Below are 9,964 nucleotides of genomic sequence, written 5' to 3' on the forward strand. Positions count from 1 at the left end.
ACATTACAATGTCAGCATTACAATACATCTACATGTGTTACATTTACATACTCTTCCAATAAATTGATGTTATATTTGAAATTTTTTATATCATATTTAAAATTATGCATTGTTTCCATGTATCAATAAGTCAAAAGAAGCTCATTTACTCTTTTATCTGTTGAAATTATGCATTATATTTGTTCATAGGCGTCTACTTAATTTTTCTTCCATCCTCTCTCTAAGTATTATTTCTACTATATAGAAGCATGAAAGGTAAGGATGACCACATCTTAATGTTATTGTACATTGTGCAACAAAAGTTGAACATATTTCTAATTTTGATAGTTAATTCAAAAGTGAGGATAGTTTTGTCTTTTGATTATGTTCTTTCTGCTTCTGGATTATTCTTGTCTCTCCTTTGGCCTTCCACCACTCCCAAATTCCAATTTCTCTAGCATTCATTTTCTACTCTCAACGTCAAAATTCAGCATAAGACTATCAAAGAATTGAGTTGAAGATTTGAAGAAAAAAATTCTAAGAGGCAAAAGGTAAGGTCAATCAACTCAACGAATCTTTCAATTCTTTTCATATTTTCCAAATATAATAAATCTTACTGTTCTTTTAAGAACCTAATAATAGCATAAATATACTGTCACATTAGTTTTCCTTAATTGAACATCGATCGGTGATTCATGTATTAAGATATAGGTACAATTTTCTCATCCTAACTCCTCTTTCTTTTTTACATTTCTTATGGTTGCATATAATAATTTTTATACCCATGGGTGTGTAAAGAACTCTAAATACATAATTTTGGATCTTGACCTTACAATATTTTAAAACTTTACAAGCAACTTATTTAATACTAAATAATATACACTTATACTTGTTGATGTGTGGAGGTCATGAAAGTTTCCTACAAAAGATTAAGATTTTTTTGTTTGCTCAGTCAACTATACATATAGATATAGTTCATAACTTGAACATCTCCATTCTAAGTTATCCAAAAACTTGACGGGGTGATGCTTTCAGAATTGAGACGCAAATGTCTAACTCTATAAATGCATGTAACAAAGTATAGTATGTATGGAGTAGCCAGCCTTTTGCGAACCTCGCCTCTTTTAGAGTCACTCAACATACACATCAAATTCGAGTTCTACAAACCCCTTGCTAGCTTGAGCTAAGATATTTCGCCAAAGTAGATAATATCAATTTGCCGAGTTGGATTCCAAAAACTATTTTCCAATTTCAAGAATGTTAAGATTGTCAGTTGCCTAATGACATGTTTGAAGACGTGGTCTGAAGCAGAGGTTTATAAGATTTTCGATCCTTTGAAGTTTCTACTAAAGAATGCAGTGGCATTGCAGAAGCTTGGTATCTTAACAAAGAGAAGAAAATGTTTCACTTGTTCAAAGAACTGTGTTCTGACATTTATCACGGTTGACTAAGAATTTATTAGACAACCAAAAATCACAACGAATTTTGTGATTGTTTATCAAGAGTTTGCTTAGCCAACCTTTATAAATAATCACGAAATTTATTGTAGTGTTTCTAGCCGTTAAAAGTTGTTTTTGTAATAGTGGCATGACAAGCTTGGAAACATCTTATATTTTAGCTTTTGATTTACTTAGTGGTAATCTGAACTTGTAGTATTTCAAATGTTATGATGGTTGCTTCGTTCCTTAGAAGCCTTTATCACACTCTAGACATTGCATATGTACTTGGAACTTTTTGCAATATTTTTTACTTGAAATTATCAAAATTGGCGAACTTACAAACCAAACATTTTCTTTTTTTAAAAAAATAGACTATTTGTATATTTTTTGTTATATTATATATATAGAAATGATATTGAACTTTGTGCTATTTTGGTGTTTCATATTTTGAAATTCTGACTGAGCCACAAAAGATGGAAGAATATGAGGCTGCTGGTATAAGGTATGAATCGATTCCCCAATCTATTGATTTAGCTTGTAACAATCTTCTTATTGGGATCATTATGTATGAAGTACAACTGAGTTAGAGTTGAATTGTGATATGAAAACTTGGAATTTGTGGGTTTTCATTTCAGGAATTTTTAATTGTGTTTTGGTGTCTATTTTATTTGTCCCAAGAGTTTCTATGGTGAATTTGATCTATTCACTATGTAAAACCATAGTTGATGTCATTGTCTTTAGGATTTTGTTAATATGTAGTGGTATTTGGTGTTGTTTCTGTCGTTGATGCAAATCTTGATCTTAATTGCTAGCATCAAATGAATGTGCCACAATATTTAAAGTAGGTCCTGTATCGAAAATATTTGGACAGTTATGATCTTTAGTGTGTTCATAGGAAGTGGACGCAAAATAACTTCAATCATATCAAACACATGTAATCACAGATTAGCTGAATTAAATCGTGAAATATGCAACTTATTACGGAAGTTGTTTTAAGTATTTTCTTTCAAAGACATAAAAAGAGAGGTGAGCGAAAAGACAATTTTCTTTTTTTAGTGTTTTAGGATCTGATTCCTTCATTTACAAATTTTATTGAAATTTCTATAGAAATAACTTAGTTGTCAGTTGGTAAGCTTTGCAGAAATTTTAAGGATTGTGTTTTTTGAATTTTCAAATAAATGTGGCAAGGTGAATGGTTTTAGTCCTGTATAGTCCTGTAGGACTGTTTTAGTTGCAAAAAAGTTTGATAATGCTTTTCTAGCAATTGTTTTTCATCTTTGTGTTGTATACTCTGTACTTTTAAACTCAAAAGAATTACAAAGTTCTTCCTGTAGTCTGCAAGATACATTAGGGTAGAACTCTTCTGCTTTCCACCTAAGTTGCTCGGTTTTGAGTGAGGGTGTTCGATACCGATGTGAATTTAGAGGTCGAATTCTTCATGATCTTAATTTCAGGATATAGGGATACAGATCCAAGTACAGATACTTAAGACTACGATCTGGGGGCAGAAATATGCTGATTGAAATAACTTTATTCTATTTGAATAGATCAAATACTAGGTAAATTATCTACACTTTTATTTATTTCAACATGACATTTTTTTCTATATACATTCTCACAAACATAGTAATTTCCTATCTTGATGACGTTATCTGACAGGTCTTGATGTTTTCGTGAAGACCACAAATAAATGAGGCTGATAATAACTAGCAAGGCTATTCCTTGAAGTAAATACATCACATGATAGTACCAAGCAAGCAGTTGGTATGTAGTAGACACATTATTTTTCTGTTGTTTTGTGTAATAAGTTTTTATTAACTATGCCTCTGAAATTGAAGATAAATTTTGATCAAATGCTAGCTTGATCTAAAGTTTGTTTGAGCATGGGACATGTCATTACTGGTGACCACCACAAGAGATAAATTTTCTTACTTGATTATCTTAAAACATCATTTGGAACCTGTAGGTACTCGTCGACACGACTTTTTTAATTCTTCTTTGGCTCTCTTCTTCTTCTTCTATTTGTTATCTTCTCTAGCAGCTTGCATGAAGGAACAATTTCATGTGAATTTTATCATCATACCAACTAAAGAAATTAAGAGATCTGGCATTGATCAATATTTGGAGTACTAAATAATTTGATAGTTTGAAACATGTGATCCTTTTGTTATTTTAAGTCCTCATCTTTTGGTGATACATTTGACAATCAGAGCCTTTTTCTTGCACTATATACCAAATATAAGCTATAGATTGTAGTAGAGAGGTTGTTTCTGATAGAACGTCGACTTAATAAAAAAATAAAAAATTCAAAGCTGTTTGAAAAAGGAAGGGCTATATTAATTAAAGTTTTCTTCTTTCACTATTTCATGGTGAGTGTTTTACCTTCGTTAAGCTTTTTATGTTTACTTTGAATATATACTATGTGCTTGAGTATATATTTGTGATGCAAGAATAATAACTATTGATAAGAGAAGGCTTAAGCTAAAGAAATATATTGTACCTTGTAGCACAATGATACAAATTCATAGTTTTGACTACAAGTCGGAGAGGAAAGAGTTGGAAGAAAGAACTAGAAAAGCTAATGTGAAAACAAGCCATTCAGAAGCTCTTGTTTCGGACATGGAGGTAATCTATTTTGAAAAGCTTCTTGACCTTTTAGTAATTTGGAAGATTTTCAGTACATTTATGTTATTTTAAAAAATATTATTACACTTCTGCACATATGCCTTAAAGTACATGTGTTTTATTGTAGTACAAATGAAAAATTGAAGCAATTTTGATTTTCATCTGGCAATGAACTATCAGGACGTCACTTTGTAGTATGGGCTAAGCAAATACCAAATTGAACTATCACTGAAATCTATGAGCTATTTCAGAAAATGAATATCATCTTATGACTGCGAGTATGAATTTATAATAGAGCTTATATAACTTTTTGATTTGCAGCTCACTCTCTTGCAAGTGCTTGTGTAGCTCCCTCTCCTTGATCTCAAATTCTACCAGGGAGCATCGTCAATTGAGCATAAGAGAAATTCTAATGACGTATTTATCGTGGCATTTATACTTCGGAAACTTTTCTGTATTTATAAAAATAGTTTGACAATATTACTATAGTTTATGCCCTTTTATTGTATAGCAACAATATTTGTTTATGATAATCAATCTACAAAAGAGAAAAGTCAGTAGTTCTTCTTTCAAAATGATACACATTGGGCCCGTGCATACCACGGGCATTTCATATCTAGTTATTATTAATATATAGAAACATGAAGAGATAGACGACCAATGGCAAAATGGTAATTAATGTATGAGATAGTGGCAAATTATATATAATCAATTTCTTGTTTTTGACTTTTATTCTCACACATTCAGCATAGTTCTAGAAGCTCTCGTATCACCTCTTTTTATATTATTATTCAAGGGTAAATGATAAACACTATGTCGGCTTCTAGATCATTCGTTCATATTCATCTCTTGTGTCAGTGTTCCTTCAAGTTTTTTCCCACGGTTCAATTAACTTTCAAAAATTTGAAGGAACTTATTAAAGAGGACATCAAAATTTCAGCAAAAAAATTGAAACCTGGGTTGGCTTATTACAATTTTTTTCTAAGTCTGAACCAAAATTCCAGTTTCGTTGACATTTCTTCTGTGATCAATTCAGCTATAAACATTAACATGGAGATTTGAATGGTTATCACCAGCTTAATCTGTGTAATAAATTGTTATTATCACCAAGTCAGACCCAAGCTTCAACAATGGTGAATTTCAAAGCTTTCTACCAAAAAGTTTTTCGATTCCGTAGGTAAATTTCAAATTTCAACTTCAAAAGACGACACGAAACAATTTTCAGCTACCAATTTCGCCTTTAGAGATTCTAACAGAGTGTCGAAATGCCTACCGACATGAAGCTTCTCAGTTTAGTTTCTAATGATTAACTTTCTAAGGTACACTTATTTAGCTATGTTTAAATTAGATGCACTTACTGTTCTTTTAAGAACCTAATAACAGTATAAGTGAAGTAACTCGAAGTTGATTAGTTTTCCTACATTGACAATCGATAATTCATGTATATATCAGAGTGAAGCCAAGAACAATCCAGGGTTAGCTGTAAATATCACAATAGGGCGAAGCTGTTAGCTGTAAGTATGACAATGGTAATTATCTATGACTGATATTTTAGTTAACAACCTATTTCCTTTCCAACTACACTGCTTGAGCTTCCATTTGGTAATTGTCAGCTGCTTTTACTAAGCTTTTGTTTACTGTTTGTGCGAGTTGGGAATCTACAAAAATATCTTTCTTCAATAGCAGATTGTCTTTATGGATAGAAAAGGAGATTGAGAAATTAATGATATTGCAAGTAAAATGAAGTTGAAAAGGATAATCTATTTACAGTCAGACCAATATTTTGAAAAAACAAATCGATGACCAAAGACAAACCAAATGAGACCCGTTAACTGTTGAATTTGGAACTATGTAACAATTGTGATTGATATACATAAATGATATTATTTGATTTCGGTAGCTTAACTCTCGAGTCTGGCTATCAACAGACGATGTGCAGTTGACCATCTATAAGTAGGGGTAACATTGTGCACACATTACCCTTCGATTGAACAAAATCATTAGCATACAAGCACTTTGGTCAATCCAGCTACCATTGAAAGGATCACTTGATGAGATATCTCTTGCAGCAGCAAGGGAAGTTGTTTGACTATCCACAAAGAGACTAACATACTGTGTGTGAAATATGTAGGACTAAGCAGTCTTCGCACATATAAAGAAGGAGCCTACTTCGGATATAATGAAATGTGAATGCTAGGATTGTCAACACACTTTCTCAACTGTAAGAGAATACAATTTCCTAAATGTAGATAAAGTTTCATTTCATTTAAAAAACAGTTTCTTTTGTGAAACTAGAAATCCATATCGCAAGTTCGAGGAGAAATGCTTGTATAGCTAGCAACAGTTTTTGACCTTAACCAAAGATACCATTGTATCAGGTTGTTGCCAAGAATAGATAGAATGGTTAATTGATAGTGATGAACTTTTGTATGAATAGCATGAAAGATACTGATATGAATAAAATAAATTAACATGCTAATCAAACTTCCTTGGAATCATTTCCTAACCGATAGCTATATGAATAATAAAAATATTAGTTGACATTCTCTTATACCTCAGTTTATCAACAACTGAAAGAAAAATAATAATTAAAAGCATAGATAAAGATAGTTTATTCAGAAAAAGTTGAACCATTTTCTCTTTGATTCACTAGCAATGACTAAGAATATTGTTTTGATGGTCAGGTCCAGCAAAAACTATATGTTTTGTTTCTGTTCTTCCGCAGTCATATCATCTGGACCTCTTGCGCATTCTCCAAGATCCAGGCTTACTCTGGTTAGTGTTGGTTGAATTTTTGAAGTTCTTGCCTAATAATATTTATTGGTGTAGATACATGTGTTGTATAAATGTAAATCTCTATTCCTATACTGATCATTTGGAAGAAATTTTGGTGCATTTGATGCGAGAGAATAGGAAACAGTTGACAAGAGATATCAGAGGTTTTTCAGCGAGGAGTGTAGGAGTGTGTGACAGGTCCACTTGAGTTTAGATCCAGTGAAAATGCGTGTTAGATGTTGTATTTGATAGTGTTGGCCTTCTTCAATGAAGGAAAGAGTTCACAACAAAGGACTATAGTAATGTGGCGAAGCCTTGATGCCAACAGGTTCTTTAACCTTCTTCACAGGTCGGTTCTTTGTTGCTTTCTTTATTGCTCCTCTTCGTCGTGAATTTAATTTCTCCAATTTTGCGTCTCACAAGTATGCTTAAAATAGAAGAGTTTAACCTTGCTCCAATTTGTTGTGTAGACTACTTTTAACACTCCAATACTCCACATATTTAGGTAATACACAGAGGAGAGGTGAGTTAACTGTGAAAGAATTTTTGGATATAGTTTGTCTGAAGGATTGTTTACTTGCTTTGTTTGTGTGGATTACATGGTGTAGAATATTTTTCAATGTTTCTTCCTAAAAAAGTATAGGAAGAGGAAGTTATGTTGGATGATCAAATAGCCAACAAATAAAGACTATAGAGAGGATATTAATGAATGAATTTAATTTGTCTTATGTTATCTGGTTTTTTATATAAATTGATTTCGTCTTTAAAATATTATCTCAATGGTGAAGGAAAAGAGAGAAATTAACATGGATGCACTTTTAAGAATGCAGAAACCCATGAAACAAATAACATGAAAGATGGGTGCGATAATGTACTTAAAGTAGAAAGGTCATAGAAATTATATCAGTTTACCATTGAAAAAAAATGTTTTAATGAGAAATGAAAACATGAAACCTTGCAAATGTTCAGTTGATAAAACTAATCAAATCACAAAGATAAAGAACAGTCAATTTTGTTCATACATTTCAACTTAGTTGAAATTTGTCATTATTATGTTCAAGGGGCAGCAATTATTGAAACTTTTGATACATTTTAGATACTCCAATATAGATTTTTCAAATGATATTTGAAAAGATCCATCAAATGAGTAACTGATGCAGCAAAGATTTTTGATAATACGTCCAAAATAACTAAATAGTTTTTCTTTGATGCTCTACAACTTGAAGCTAATTATTTTACTTCTCCCAATTTGATTTTATTATTTTAATTAGTTAAGTTGTATTTTGTTAGTTGAGTTGATAATGAGGGTTAATGTATGGATTCATGTGCTCCATACTTGCTATTTGAATTTGATCCACAACCAACATGGCCTCATCTCAATGATATCATTAGCAAGTATAGCAACTAATTGCATTCAACTTAATAGTGACAGATTATCTCGTAAGGGTCATTAGAATAGGATCGAGATATTGCCAGTGTATTTTGTTTTACATTGATTTTGAAGTCACCAATAGATATTACCGTCCAGGCCACAGGAGATGCCCTTTGATGTGAAGACTCATACTTCCACAAATATGACACAATTTTTTGTTCCACGAATTAGTGGCAAGGTTAGCATACATTCTACCCTTCTCATACCTCACTGATCGGATTTCACTGAATATGTTGTTAGCCTCCTCATCTTCTGAAGAGTCTGGAGGAGCTGAATGAATTTTCATGTGCGTTGTAGACAGATCTTTTGCCATTGTATTATTCAAGAAGTGAAATTGGCCCAAATGCATGTGTCCAATCAAATACATGTATTGTTAGTATATGGGCAAGTGTTTTTGCTTCTTGAGCGTCTCCTGCCTTCGAATTGAATTATTTTGTTATAAGAATAATGGTGTACATATTGGTTCATCTTTTTTTATGGGAGTTGTACATTTCTTAGAATTTCTTATCTAAGAAGCATTGCGTTCATAAAAAATTAATTTGATTACTTTAGAGGTAATATACAAGTAAAGAAATCAACAAAACTCTATGCTAGAATATGAACGTTGCTTCTACAAAATAATAATTATTTTTTTAAAAAAAATCTTTAATTGAACACGTTGGGCCATGCAGAGCACGGCTTCCCTCATCTAGTATATAGAGAGAGATGGACCCTTGTATGGTGGACTCTTTAATATATATATATGGATCCTTGTATGTGCCTGAGTTTGCATTATGGGTCATTTTACTCAATATTTTACCAACTGAACCATTAAATTTAGTAAAACACAATATATCAAACTCTTTTGACTATTGTTGAGTTGGCGAGAGAGTGTCTTGATCGTTAGAGGGGTCTCTGTTATTTCACTTTAAACGTATACAAGTACAAGGGTATATATAATGGACCCTTGTATGTGCCTGAGTTTATATTATGCGTCATTTTACCTGAATCGTTAAATACAGTAAAACACAATATATCAAACTCTTTTGATCATTGACCAGATTTATGTGGCATTAAGATGGCTAAGTTGGCAAGAGACTGTCTTGATCGTCAGAGGGGTCTCTGTTATTTCACTTGAAACGTATACAAGTACAAGGGTATATATAATGGACCCCTGAGTTTGTATTATAGGTCATTTTACTTAACATTTTACCAACTGAACCGTTAAATTCAGTAAAACACAATATATCAAACTCTTTTGACCATTGACCAGACTTATGTGACATTAAGATGACTGAGTTGGAGAGAGAGTGCCTTGAGGGTCTCTGTTATTTCACTTTAAACGTATACAAGTACAAGGGTATATATATATATAATATGGATCCTTGTATGTGCCTGAGTTTGCATTATGGGTCATTTTACTCAATCATTGACCATTGACCAGACTTAGGTGGCATTAAGATGGCTGAGTTGGCAAGAGAGTGTCTTGATAGTCAGAGGGGTCTCTGTAATTTCACTTTAAATGTATACAAGTACAAGGGTCAATTAGACCATTTAGCCTTTTAATTATTACTAACTTATCAAGAAAATAAAATTTCTAGTTTTATAGAAAAAATTTAAATCGTTAAATTTTCAATTAATGCTTTTAAAGTGAAATTACAGAGAAATTATGTTATGTTTGTGGCTCAACGATCCATTGATCTTTGCACGAAACTTTTTAAATAGTCCCTATATT

At 32.0% G+C, this 9,964-nt stretch overlaps 1 long non-coding RNA gene across 1 annotated transcript; it reads left to right on the top strand.

The window, feature by feature from the left end:
• Positions 1 to 401: 401 nt before the first annotated feature.
• LOC125867905 (uncharacterized) lies at positions 402 to 3,366 on the top strand. Its single transcript, XR_007446689.1, has 3 exons — positions 402 to 530; positions 1,892 to 1,920; positions 3,078 to 3,366. It is a non-coding gene; the product is annotated as an uncharacterized LOC125867905 (long non-coding RNA).
• Positions 3,367 to 9,964: the final 6,598 nt, after the last annotated feature.

The sequence above is a fragment of the Solanum stenotomum genome, chromosome 6 (genome assembly GCF_019186545.1).
Source record: "Solanum stenotomum isolate F172 chromosome 6, ASM1918654v1, whole genome shotgun sequence".
Taxonomy (NCBI): Eukaryota; Viridiplantae; Streptophyta; class Magnoliopsida; order Solanales; family Solanaceae; genus Solanum; species Solanum stenotomum.